Source organism: Trachypithecus francoisi, unplaced genomic scaffold (genome assembly GCF_009764315.1).
Source record: "Trachypithecus francoisi isolate TF-2019V2 unplaced genomic scaffold, Tfra_2.0 Lachesis_group3, whole genome shotgun sequence".
Lineage (NCBI taxonomy): Eukaryota > Metazoa > Chordata > Mammalia > Primates > Cercopithecidae > Trachypithecus > Trachypithecus francoisi.
Genome location: NW_022681468.1, coordinates 53,445,597 through 53,459,428, shown reverse-complemented (window position 1 = coordinate 53,459,428; position 13,832 = coordinate 53,445,597). Strand labels below are relative to the sequence as shown.

At 41.1% G+C, this 13,832-nt stretch overlaps 1 protein-coding gene across 9 annotated transcripts in view; it reads left to right on the top strand.

Annotated features, from left to right (window-relative positions):
• Positions 1–13,832, top strand: part of GNG2 (G protein subunit gamma 2) — a 136,287-nt gene that overhangs the window by 79,055 nt on the left and 43,400 nt on the right. Inside the window, exon 3 of one of the 9 annotated variants that reach the window (XM_033188046.1) lies at positions 3,219–3,330. The exons of the other annotated variants lie outside the window; for them this stretch is intronic. The gene's annotated coding sequence lies outside the window, so the exon portion shown is untranslated. The remainder of the gene's footprint in view (positions 1–3,218; positions 3,331–13,832) is intronic. 9 annotated transcript variants of the gene reach the window in all.

The window sequence follows — 13,832 nt, the reverse complement described above, 5'->3', positions numbered from 1 at the left end:
CTTAAGTTAGAATTACATAGGGGTAAGCAAATTCAATCAGAAAGTTTGAGATGTGGATTTGAACTGTGGAGGTTAAGAGAGAGTTGGTGTAGAGATTCACATTTTTTGAAACTGTGAAATTGGATGGTTAGTGTTCACTTTTCCCCATACATACACAAATATATGCATACATGTTTATATTTTTATATTCTGTATTGGTAAATATGTGTGCGTGTGTGTATATATATATATATACACGCATATGTTCTTGATTTTGATTTAAGTAAATAAATATTTGTTTGGCAGACCTTAAATGGATTTCATACTATCTTAGCACTTTCTTAAATGGAGAAATTGTCACCATGTGCCAAGATAATTATGGTAAAAGTTTCACTTTATTTAAAAAATATGTATATAGACATGGAATGGAATATAAAATGTATATGAATGTAAGATAAAATGGAATACAACCCTTGCTTGGACAGGAAAGGATCCCAGATTCTCTGGGGTAGGGGTGGACTCTTCTCTCAGCTTCAACAGACTCTGGGACACCTCTGCCTAGGGCTGAGCATGCAGGACAGCAGGAATGGGCAACAAAAATCAGAAAGATTCTCTGCTCAGAGATACTAGAATTCCTGCTTCCTACCCAGCCTTCATTCTGTAGTTATAAAATTATGATCCTTTCCAGGTCTCTTTTTAAATGTGCATATTTCTTGATAGGCTTAAGCTATTGGTCATTCATACCTTATGAATTACTTTAAGGAACTAACATCATATTGAGGTTGGCTTCATAGACCACAGAAGCACCTTTGGGTTCCTAACTGAGGTTCCTTAACAGTTTTGTAGACTAGAGCAAGCCAGTTAATTCACTTGAGCCCCAGTTTCTTAATCTGAAAATAGGAATGATAACACCCACCTAGATACCACATAATAGCTATGAAGTCAAAATGGCAGACTATACGTGGAAGTATATCAGTTAAATTAGTATATCTATTAAATTATGAAGTACTATTTATATATCAGTCATCACTACCAATCATTTTACTTGAAATTAGTAGTACATCATCAGGCTTATTCATTTGAGTTGAGGTTAGTTAATAGAGAAGAATGGGATGGGACAGGTAATTTTGAAATATAAAACATTTAGGAAGATTGGGCCTATATGTGAGAGTCTTTGGGCCAAACTGAGAGTCTTTGCTGTTTGAAGGTATAATACTGCAGGTCAGAGGCAAAAAGGAAGAGGAAGAGAGTCAATGCCACAACAAACTTCTGCTCTGCGATTCAGCAGAGGAACTTTGAGAAAGAAACAGCCCCTGACAACCTAAGTTGCTCTAAGGAGAAAAGTCCATGATGAGATTCATCTTAAATTGTTAGGCAAGCCGCAATACATAGACTGAGACACAGTACTACTATACTACGGTTCTGCGCATGGCATTTTCCAAAGCCAGGATCTACTGAAAGTGTGAATAATTGGAGGTAAACACTGGTCTCACTTAGCATCTAGAAAATGTCCTGTTCTCGAGCACGTCTAACAATGCTGCCTGTCATCTCTGCTCTTGTGTTCATCATCCTAATAACACACAGCAGTTGTTAAGCTTGCATTGTGTACAGGTCACTATTCTAAGCACTGGACATGAACCATCTTCTTTTATCCCCACAGTAACCCTAAGAAGTATATTCTTTAACTCTCATTTTATAAAGGATTCAAAATCACAGCTAGATAGGAGGGTTAAGTTCAAGTGTTCCATAGCACTGTAGGGTAACTAAAGTTCACAATGACTGATTTTGTATTTTCAAATAGCTACAAGAGAGGATTTTTGAATGTTCACAATGCAAAGAAGTGATAAATGTTTGAGGTGATGGATATGCTAATTACCCTGATTTGATCATTGAATGTTGTATACATGTATGAAAACATCACTGTGTACCCCATGAATTATTATATCCAATTATATTATGTAATTAATATAATACAATACAATTAACATATACAATATAACATATAATACATGTCAGTTAAAAATTTTTCAAAAATGCTCCCATTTTACAGTTGAGACTGGATGTTGAAGTAACTTGACCAGTTAGTATATGGCAGAGGATCCAGGTGACAATAGACCTGAATAGATTCTGGGCCTCTTTGAGGCTAACCTCTTCCCAACCTATGGTATAGCCATTGTAGGTAAAGATAATTAAAATGTGCACAAGATAGGAAACGCTCAGAATCTGCTCCTCTGAAAATCAGAGGATGATGCCTTCTTGGGGGCCTGCTGCTCAAATTCTCTTATGCAAGACTTGACATTGAAGTCCTTTATTTTATTTTATTTTTTGAGACAGGGTCTCACTCCATCACCCAGGCTGGAGTGCAGTGGCATGATCTCAGCTTACTGCAACCTCCACCCCCCACGTTCAAGTGACTTGTGCCTCAGCCTCCTGAGCAACTGGGATTATAGGCATGCACCACTATGCCTGGCTAATTTTTGTAATTTTTTTTTTAGTAGAGATGGGATTTCACCATGTTGGCCAGGCTGGTCTCAAACTCCTAGCCTCAAGTGATTCACCCACCTCTGCCTCTCTAAGTGCTGGGATTACAGGTGTGAGCCGCCACACCTGGCCTGAAGTCTTAAATATACTTGGAGAGGTGAGGATGAAGTAGGGCCAAAGAGAAAAAGGCTCCAAGGAAGTGATCAGTTGTTTTTGTGTTTAATTTTTTTTTAAGCTGAATAGATGACTGAGAAAACAGAGGTCTAGGGACATTGAGAAGGTAAAGTGTCCATTTTTTTTTTAAAAGAGTCCACTTTTTTTAAAGAAACATTATTTAATGAGTTCTCAATCTGATGATGTCATTTTTCTGTCTTCTGAAGTCTCCTGAAATCGTCAGTTTGACTTTATGTTTGCTTCTAACACCAAGCTTCACCAAGGAACATTTAAGTTTATTTAGGGAAAAAAAAGTCATGAAGAACAAAGCAAAAAGCTGATTTTAGATCTTAACTTTCACAAATATTCCGTCTCTTCCCTTCTAAACAAGTCATAGAAACTATGGACAAAAGTAGACTCCTGTGTAATTAAAAAAAAAAAAAAAAAAAAAAACCAGAGAGTTTATATCTGACTGTGGAATGAGTTTTGGACTAATTTTTTTCAGCAGTCAGAGTAGGATGGCCAGGAACAGAGGCCACCTGTTTGGTGCTCAGCACGCCGTGAGAAACCCAAAATGACCTTGATACTTGCCCTTGCCTTCTCAGGTTGAGACAGCCGAGCGTAAAGACCTTCCCCTAGAATCCCCGACCGGCCTGCGCACTGGGCCGAGTGCACGCTGGGGTGGAGCCTCAGGAAGTTGGCGCTATTTTGCTGGGGGGAGGAGCCTGGTCTCTCCTGTTGTGGGTGGAACCTGGGTTTCGGTCTCTGAGCGTGAAAGCCTCCTAGCAGGACTATGACTTTGCTAAGAGTCTCTCTTTCCCTTTTTTTTCTTTTCACCTAACACACCCTGTCCTTCTCACCCTTCAAAGTGTCCGCAAGCCTAATTTTTCATGGTTGTGTGACAAGGACCCCGTTTTTAGTTGAACTAAGGAGAAAGCCCTACAACAATGTTTTGTCTTTCCCCGCCATTGGCAGTTCCATTTGGTCAGATAATTTCATTTAAGTGGACAGTCAGTCCAGCAACGTGATAAATAATTTTGTCTGGGATCAAATTTCTATTACTTACCCGAAACCGATGTCGTTTTGAATTACAGTCATCACATTTCGTTACTCTGATCCCATTCTCTCATTTAGTAGTATTAAAATTCTTCCACTTCACGTTTTATTTTGTAAGTCAGGATCTCATGTTATTTACTCAAAAGTCAGGTCTTTTGAAGTCTCATGTTATTTACTGTTATTCACTCAGTGGGTCTACTTCAATTAAGATCCTTTGGGTGAATAACAGTAAAAACATGAGACCTCAAAAGTCAGGCAGGTCTGATTCTTGATTTCATTGCTTCAAATTCTGATTCCAGTTTATCTCCATCAGATAGCCAAGGATCAAAAATGAATTTATATCACTTCCTTGCTAACTGAGGGAGTGCACTGAGCTTTGTATTTATTAGCTAGAGAAAAATTCTTATTCAATATAACAGATTGCTGTATTTCACATAAGTACTATAAACTAAAATTTTCTTTCAGTCTGGAAAAAAAAATGCCTCTTCTAGGTGTTTCCACCATACCCTGGGGCCTGCCTTAGTACAAATCACACCATGTTGAAATTCTGTATTTATGGGTCCGTCTTTACCTTTAGAGTGTAAGCTTCCTAAAAATAGGGACTGTGCCTGGTTCACTGTTTTATCCCCAGCTCCAAGCACTGCCTGGTACATTAAATAGGCAAGCCTGAAATCTCTTGATGACACTGAGATTTGAAAGGAAAGTAGGCCCAGAGGGCTGGCAGGGTTTCTGTTCAATTGCCCAGTTAGATTAAATAAGGCCACCTAGATGTTTAGAAAGTGATCTGTTATGTAAAGGAAGGCTGAAAGTTTTTAAAATAAAGTCTTCTGGTGGTTTGTTGTTTTGTTTGTTTGTTTTTTTTTTTTTTTGCAAACGAGAAGAAAACATGAGCTGATCCCCTTGTGTAATTAGAATCCTGAGGTTTTCGTCATGACTCCAAAACATTTCCTAGAACAAGTCTCCTCTGAAGTCTCTATTGAGTGTTCGCCTTTCTCTCTCTCTCTCTCTCTCTCTCTTTTTTTTTTTTTTTTTTGGAGACGGAGTCTCGCTCCATCCTCTAGGCTCGACTACAGTGGCAAGATCATGGCTGACTGCAACCTCTGCCTCCTGGGTTCAAGCAATTCTCCTGCCTCAGCTTCCCAATAGCTGGGATTACAGGCACGCACCACCACGCCAGCTAATTTTCTTTTGCATTTTTAGTAGAGACGGGGTTTCTCCATGCTGGCCAGGCTGGTCTTGAACTCTTGACCTTGTGATCTGCCTGCCTGGCCTCCCAAAGTGCTGGAAATTACAGGCACAGTGGCTCACACCTGTAATTTCTATAAATAGATGTTTTTATTACCAGTGAACTTAAAATTAAGGTGATATATTTTCTTCTGGCTGACGAGAACAGATACTATCATCCTAGCAAATAGTTTTCTAGAGGCACTGAGTCTCTTATAAACATTTTCATTTATCTGTCTAACTGGCATCAGAGCAGCCCGCGCCACAACTGTTGCCAGCCTCTTCTCTCGACGCCAGCCTCCTATCGTCCTTGTGTGTTCCACCCTACCAAGGGTAGAGGGATCAAGGAAGCTCCTGTGGCAAACAGATTCAGTTTTATCTCATCCTAAAAAAATACTGTAATGTCATGAAAAATCAAGCCAAAACTGAGGAGGAAGGAGAGATAGACATGACTTTTAGTTTTAACACTTGTCTATTCATTAACCCCACCCACGTCCAATCACTTCTGGCTTCAGGTACATACGGCTTATATTTATGACTAATGCCTGGTATTCTTTCTTTACCTTGGGCCTTGCTTGGAGGAGCAAATACTGCTGGAGCTGCTAGAGGGTTCTGTGATTTACAGGCGTGAGCCACCGCACCTGGCTGGGTGTTTGCCTTTTTCTAGCCTCCATACCATCACAATAACTAGTGAGAACTAAGCTGTAGTCTATAATAAATGATGTGCTTTCTTTGTTCTCACCAAACTCTAACATTAGGCATTTTTTAAGACTTTTATTAAAGATTCTGTTCTGTCGTTTATCTATGTGTGAAGCTCAGGAATAAGAAGTATTTCCCAAGCAACTGAGAAATCCTGACCTTAGGATTTGTAGGGCCAATCCTGGGAATTTGAAGTGACTCTGTAATGGTAAAGTATTAATTAGACCTCTGTAAAATGAATCAGACTCATTTACTTAATCAGGAGTTACCTCAGTTAAAGGGCCAGCCAGCAAGTAACCTGGCTTAGATACAGGGCTGCTTGTTGTTTCCTTTCCAGCTATTTTAAATAGCTGCTGAAATGGGGCCACGGACCATTTCTGTTCATCCCATTCCTATCTACCCCCAATGGTGGATGCAGTTCATATCTGCGTGACTCATCTAACATTTGTTGCAGAAGTGAAAAGAATACGAGGATGCTGAGAATCAAGAAGCCCTAAGCAACCTTTCAGGACACACAGGGTTTCTGAAATGGGTATCCATAAATCACAGAACCCTCTAGCAGCTCCAGCAGTATTTGCTCCTCCAAGCAAGGCCCAAGGTAAAGAAAGAATACCAGGCATTAGTCATAAATATAAGCCGTATGTACCTGAAGCCAGAAGTGATTGGACGTGGGTGGGGTTAATGAATAGACAAGTGTTAAAACTAAAAGTCATGTCTATCTCTCCTTCCTCCTCAGTTTTGGCTTGATTTTTCATGACATTACAGTATTTTTTTAGGATGAGATAAAACTGAATCTGTTTGCCACAGGAGCTTCCTTGATCCCTCTACCCTTGGTAGGGTGGAACACACAAGGACGATAGGAGGCTGGCGTCGAGAGAAGAGGCTGGCAACAGTTGTGGCGCGGGCTGCTCTGATGCCAGTTAGACAGATAAATGAAAATGTTTATAAGAGACTCAGTGCCTCTAGAAAACTATTTGCTAGGATGATAGTATCTGTTCTCGTCAGCCAGAAGAAAATATATCACCTTAATTTTAAGTTCACCGGTAATAAAAACATCTCTCTCTAGAAATTCCATAGGGTTTCTATGCAGAGTACCAATCACCACTCCCTCTCGGTAAGGTGGCCCGTTCATGTTAGCCTCAAGCCATGTGACACTGAATAACTCTCAGCCAAGCAAATGATGCCCTAACCAGGCATGAGCTGGTCTTCCGATTCCTTTGTGTGTGCTGCTTTTGGCATATTTGGTTAATACACTGTACAAATATAGTCAGAACATGCTAATTTCTCCTACCAGTGTCAGCTTTGCTTTATTCCGGCTACAAAAAAGCCTTGTCCGGCCCATCCACATTTCTTGGTGAGAAGGGACACAGTAACCAGCAGCCTGACTAATCCATACCCACTATGAAAGCAAAATGATTTCAGATGAGAGCTCTCTCCTTGGCCCTACTTTATAGAGGAAACTAGTCATTTTCACAGGAAATAACTAGTGTGAAAAAGGACTTTGTTTCCTAGGGTTTCTTAGCGCAAGCTCTTGTTCTCAGAGAAACAAAACTCGGCTTCTGGTCACCATCCTTGACCTTGCTCATGTCACCTGATCTCTCTGTTGTCTCTTCATCTGCAAAATCGGTTTCTGGTTTGCCTCAGAAGTGTTTCCCCAAAACAGGAAGATACAATATGAGTCCTTGAAGGCAACCTTTCACTATCAAATGTATCACTTGTGTTAGTCCATTCTTGCCTTGCTATAAAGAAGTACATGAGTGGGGGTAATTTATACAGAAAAGAGGTTAATTGGCTCGTGCTTCTGCAGGCTGTAAGGAAGCATGGTGCCAGTATCTGCTTCTTGTGAGGGGCTCAGGAAGCTTCCAATCATGGTGGAAGGTGAAGGGGGAGCAGGCACATCAGAGAGACAGGGAGAGAGAGAAAGAGAGTAAGGGAGAGGGAGGAAGAGGGAGGGGGTGGGGAGAGAGAGAGAGAGACCCACCCACACTCTTTTACACAACCAGATCTCACCTGAATTCAGAGTGAGAACTTATTACTGTGAGGATGGCACCAACACATGGTGGTGGCATGCACCTATAGTCCCAGCTGCTGGGGAGGCTGAGGTGGGAGGATTGCTTGAGCCCGGGAGCCCAGGAGACTTCAGTGAGCCAAGATCATGCCTTTGCACTCCAACCTGGGTGACAGAGCAAGACTCTGTCTGAAAAACAAAACAAAACAAAAAAACAGGAAAGAAAGAGAAAAGAAATACAGAAATATAGATAGCCAGGCTAGTGTGATAGCAGTAGAACGAGGATAAGGGGTTGGATTCTGATTATATTTTGAAGAAAGAGTCCAGGGGTTTGCTGGTAGGTTGGAGGTGAGATGGGAAGCAAAAGGAAGCAGTAAGAAGACTCTCAAAGTTTTTAATCTGAGCAACCAGAAGAAATTGAGCTGCTGTTGACTGCTGTATGGGAAAGACTATGGAGGAGCGGGTTTGGAATAGAAGAGTTTGGTTTGGGACGTGTCAGGTGAGAGGGGCTCATTCACATACAGAGGGTGAGTAGGCAGTGGATATATGGGCCTAGAGGTGAGAGCCAAGATTTGTAACTAAGATACAAAATCGGGGCATGTAAGCAAAGAGAAAGTGTTTACAGCCATGAGAGTGAATGAGATCACTGAGGGGAGTAAGTGTCAACATATACGAATGAAGTACAAACACTCTGAGACCTGGGGATCAAGGAAATGAATCAAACCAAGAAGGGAGACTGAGAAAGAAGTGACAGGAAAGCAAGACAAGAATCCAAAAAGAGAGAGAGAGAAAAAAAAAGTGTTGATGAGGATGCAGATAAATTGGAACTGCTGGTGAGAACGTAAAATGGTTCAACTGCTTTGGAAAACAGTACGGAGTTTAAAAAAAAAGTTAAAAATAGAACTAACATATGATTCGGCAATGCCTCTTCTGGGTATATATCAAAAGAATTGAAAGCAGGATCTCAAAGAGATAGTTGCACAGCCATGTTCATGGCACCACTATTCACAATAGCCAGGAGGTGGAAGCAACCCAGATGGCCATCAGTGGATGAATAAAGAAAATGCGGTATATATGCACAATGGATTATTAGCCCTCTAAAGAAGGAAGTCCTCTTACATGCTACAGCATGGGTGAACCTTGAAGGCGTTATGCTAAGTGAAATAAGCCAGTCAGAAAAAGATAAATACTGTGTGATTCCACTTTTATGAGGTATCTAAAATAGTCAGACAACTCATAGAAACAGGAAATAGAATTGTGGCTGGGCTGGGTATAGTGGCTTTCACCTGTGGTCCCAGCTACTTGGGAGATGGGAGGATCACTTGAGCCCAGTAGGTCAAGGCTGCAGTTAGCCATAATCGCACCACTGCACTCCAGCCTGGGGGACAGAGCGAGACTCTGTCTCTAAAATAAATTAATAAAATAAAAATAATTGTGATTGGTAAAAGAATCAAGAAAGTACCTATCACTGAAGTCAAGTGAAAACATTTTTTAAGAAAAAGGAAACCATCCACTGTGTTAAATACTGCTGGGAGGTTGTAGTAGCCTGAATAAATGGTCTCTAATGTATCGGGTCCTAATCCTTAGAATCCGTGAATGTTAACTATAAGGAAAAAGGATGTTTGCAGATGGGATTAAGTTAAAGCTCTGGATATGGAACAGTTATTCTAGATTATCCTGGGGCGGGGGAGATGGGGGGGGGGCACCTAAATCCAGTCCTAAGTATCCTTATAAGAGAGGACAGAGATGACAAACAGACAAGGAAAAGGTCACGTGACCACCGAAGCAGCGATTGGAGCAAATTGGCCACAAGTCAAAGAATGTCAGTAGCCATCAGAAGCTGGAAGAGGCAAGAAATGGACTCTTCCCCAGAGCCTCTAGCAGGAGCATGGCTCTGCTGGCACCTTGATTTTGGCTCAGTGAAGCTGATTTGAAACTCTAGCTTCTCTGTTATAGAATAAACTTACATTGTTTGAAGCCATCAGCTTGTGGAAATTTGTTACAGCAGCCACAGCCAACCAAGACAGGGGTCAAATAAGATTAGGACTGAGAAGTGATCATTGGATTTGGCCAACTGGAAGTTGGATTTGCTGGTGATTTGAACAAATGTCATTTCAGGAAAGGCACTGGGGGAAACTATTTATAGTGGATATAAGAAATAATTGAAGAAGAGGAAGTGGACACAGTAAGGATAGCAACTCTTTCAAGTTGTCTATAAAGGAAAGCAGAAAAATAGGATACTGGCTGGGACGGGAAAGCAGAATCAAGGGACAGGTTTTATTTGTGTTGTTGTTGCTTTTATTTTTTTAAGATGGGAGATAATTTTAGATGTTTATATGCCAATGGCATTGCTTCAATAAGGTGGAGAGGAAAATTAATGATGCCAGAAAGGACCAGGAAAAAAACTATAAGAATCAAGTCCTTTAGTGAGTGAAAGAAAATGAGAACCACTGCTTGAGTGAAGGGGCTGCCCTGAGACAAGGGCAGGAGTTTTCATTCACCACAAAAGAAGAAAAGGCAGAGCTTATGCAGACAGAAGTGAGATGCAGGTCAGTTGGTCATGGGAGAATATGGGCGTTCTCTTATTGTTGCTGCCATTTTCTTAGCGAAAGAAGCAGCAAGTTCACCAGCTGAGAATGAGGATGAGGAGAGAGGAGGTATCAAAGGTCTGAGGAGTGAAGGGAAGGTGTGAAAATCATGAGGTGACTCAGGAAATGTGGAAGGAAAGCTGGATAGCACTGAGGATCCACTTGAAGTTAATATCTGTGAATTTTAAATGAGACCAGCTCTCATGATGTGTGTTTATTTTGCACTCTATTTGCTCCCGAATAGGTTTAGAGTTGAATCCAACCAGGATTGGGGATTTTATCAGCCAGTATGATGGAGAAAGAAAGAGGCAGGATTGCTGAGTTAAAAGGGAGTGGTTCCATGATAGGCCACGGACTCGAGGCCTGGTAAAGCAGCATGTGAGGGCATGAGGGTTTTGAGGGCCAGAGGAAAGGCATTAGGCTCAGTGGATGGAAGTCCTGCTAGAGGCAAAGAATCACTAGTGTCAGGGCACAGTGGGAGTGATCCTGAAAGCCAGGAAATGGACACCCAAGAATGAAAAGCTTAAAATCCCCTTTCCAACCAACTGGGATCCTACAGGTCTTCAGGCTTTTCTGCATATTCATCCTTGTACATTTCATCTTGGAGTATGGACTGAAACTTCACTATACTGAGAGAGTCCCAGAACTGTCTGACTCACTGATGCAGTGATAGGAATAAAACTACAATCGACCTCTTGAACTGGCACAAAGAACTTGAAAGGAATCAAGCAGTCGTTTACCTCAGCACTCTCACTTTACAGAGGGGGAAACTGAGGCCCGGGGGGAAATGACTCATCCATGATCACTCAGCAAAGTTAAAAGTCAAAGCCAGACCTTCAGCCTCAGCATTCAGTACCCTCCATGTCACCCACACTGACTCCCGCATCCTCTATGTGAACATCGGTTCAGACCTCGGGGTGCCAGGACTGTCAGCTCATTAAGCATCTTCATGTCTCTGCTACTTCCATGCCCCTCTGTCTTTCCCTTCACATTTTCATCACAAGATACCACATTTATAAAAAAGAGCTGTCCTCTAAAAGCTCCCTGGAGATCCACACAATTATCTGTTTCTCCCTTTGTACAACATTAAACCTATTTTATTAAAGTGCAGAGACCTGCTTAGCAAATACCATTCACACACTAATCAGGGAGCCTTTGTAGTCAAATTTGCAGGCTTTTTAGTCTTTGTAAAACAGTGTACAAAAATAACAACTAAGGTGGAAATTCCAGCCCAGTTTAAGCCTAATACATCAGAATGCCTCACTATTGAGTAGTGATCACCATAGGGAAGGGAGGGGTCAACAGGGACAGTAGGATATTATTTTTATTTCACACACTCCCACTCATCCATTCTCCTAACAGGGTTTCTCCAGTAGTGACCCTACATTTGGAAGGGAAGAAAGGCAACTTAGTGAGAAACCTAAACCTGAATGATGCTCCCAATTTGGGGAGATGGCAAAATGTTAGAAACATTCAAGACAGTAAAAAGTGTATCTAATCAGGTGTCTTAAACCTGGGTTTAAGTCCTTTGTTCTGACACTGTGTTATGACTATGTTTTCTTTCTCTTCTCTTTTCTTTTTCTTTCCTTTCTTTGAGGTTTAATTGGCTCACAGGCCATGTAGGAAGCCTGGCGCCAGCATCTGCTTGGCTTCTGGGGAGGCTGCAGGGAGCTTTTACTCATAGCGGAAGGTGAAGTGGGAGCAGGCGAGTCACATGGCCAGAGAGAGAGCAGGAGAGAGATGGCTGTGTTTTCTGAGGCAATTCATATAATCACTCTGTCCCTTAAGTTTTTTATTTGCAAAATCCAAGTCGAGGTTCAGTGGGTTTTTAACTGCCTTGTATTTAATCTCTCTTTAAGGCTTGGTGGCATAAATTTGCAGAGGAGCCATTTTTCTAACTTGCTAATTCCTAGAAAAATCCTCAAGCTCCATCCTGGAGAGTCCTTTCTCTCATGAGTCTCCATGGGCTGCCAGAACTGGACCAAACTTGTTAAATAAAACAGAGTGCCACCCTGGGCTCCATGCTTTGGGAGGAATTTTCTAAACCTGTATCACAAGTGATTAAAGTGTGTTAAAGGGATTTCTGTTTTGGATAGATGGTTCTGCAAGATATGTCTGGGTCCTGCTAAACACTTAGATTTAAGAACTCTGTGTACTCCATGGTATATATCAAGTAAGGTCAGTCAAGTTCACAGCCTTTGCTTTCTTGGAAGTGCTCTTGGTACCTGGGGACTGGTCTCAAAAATGTTCATTCTATGAGGGTAGGCTAGAAAAGGAAGAAGGTGAGCAGCAGAGGTGGCTAAATAGCTTCTTAAAATAGCTTCTGCAATCATGGTAGCTTAGCAACTATATATACACAATTGGCGACCCCTTCCATTGGCACACTAACTTTTTTTTTTACTCCATTGATTTTTTTTTACTTCGTATTCTTTTAGAGATAGTGTCTTACTCTGTGGCCCAGGTTGGAGCACAGTAGCATGATCATAGCTCATTGCAGCCTCAAACTTCTGGCTCCAGCGATCCTTCTGTCTCAGCCTCTGGAGTAGCTGGGGCTATAGAGTGCATGCCACCATGCCTGGCTAATTTTTTTTGTAGAGACAGGTTGGTCTTTTTGCCCAGGCTGGTCTTGAACACCTGGCTACAAGGGATCCTCTCACCTCAGCCTCCCAAAGTGCTGGGATTATAGGTGTCAATCACCACACCCAGCTATGAATTTTAATGTATATAAATTATATCTTGATAAAACTGACTTTAAAAAATAATATCTGTAAGATAAATGCTGGTCATCAAGTCAACTTTTCAAACAAGCTCCTTTCACCCTTTGGAGATGGCAAATAAACAGTCATTCTGTAAAAAGGGCCCTTTTCTTGGTTCTCCTCCCCACAACCCAGGGTATTTCTCTATCGGCATGGGCAATAACTGTCTATGCCCTTGGTGAGCAAGTAAAAGGAAAGGTTGCTTGTCCCTTCATCTTTAATTTCTTATATTTTCCCTGTACTCCTTATTATCAAAGGGATATTGGCATAGCAGTTTATTTTAAGTAGCTAGGGAAGTCATTTTAAAAACAGTATTGATTGAAAGACTAAAAAGTGGCTCTGTACTATACATTATCAGAGATGTATAATAACCTTAAAAGATGGAAAATAAAGTTTGACACTTGAGTAATAGGGAAAAATTAAAATAACTTCATTCTCTAAAGGAAATGGAGCAGGGTGGTAAATCTTACAGTGTAGATAATGAGAAATCTTCCCAAAAGGTCAGCATTTATGCAAGCCCCACAAATGGTTATGTATATTAGTTAATATTTCCTTCCCTGCATGATATTAGACACAAAAATGTAAACACTCCAAGGTGGGGAAAAGCACTTGAAAATGACTGTAGAGATTAAATTGGTTGTCTATAGGTGCTAGGGTTGTAGAAGATTTTTACTTTCTGAATCTCTAAGCTTTTCAGTTTTCCAAAAATGGCTATGTATTTATTTATAAAAGAAGTACATAATTTTAAAAAGTGAGTTGGGAAATAGTATTTTTAAAAACGAATTGGGAAACAAGTGTGTTACCAGCCCTCCCTGTACTAAGCTGATAAAAGGAGACAAGTGCTCTGCTGAGCCTTTGTATATAAGATATAGGCCTGAAGGGGAGAAG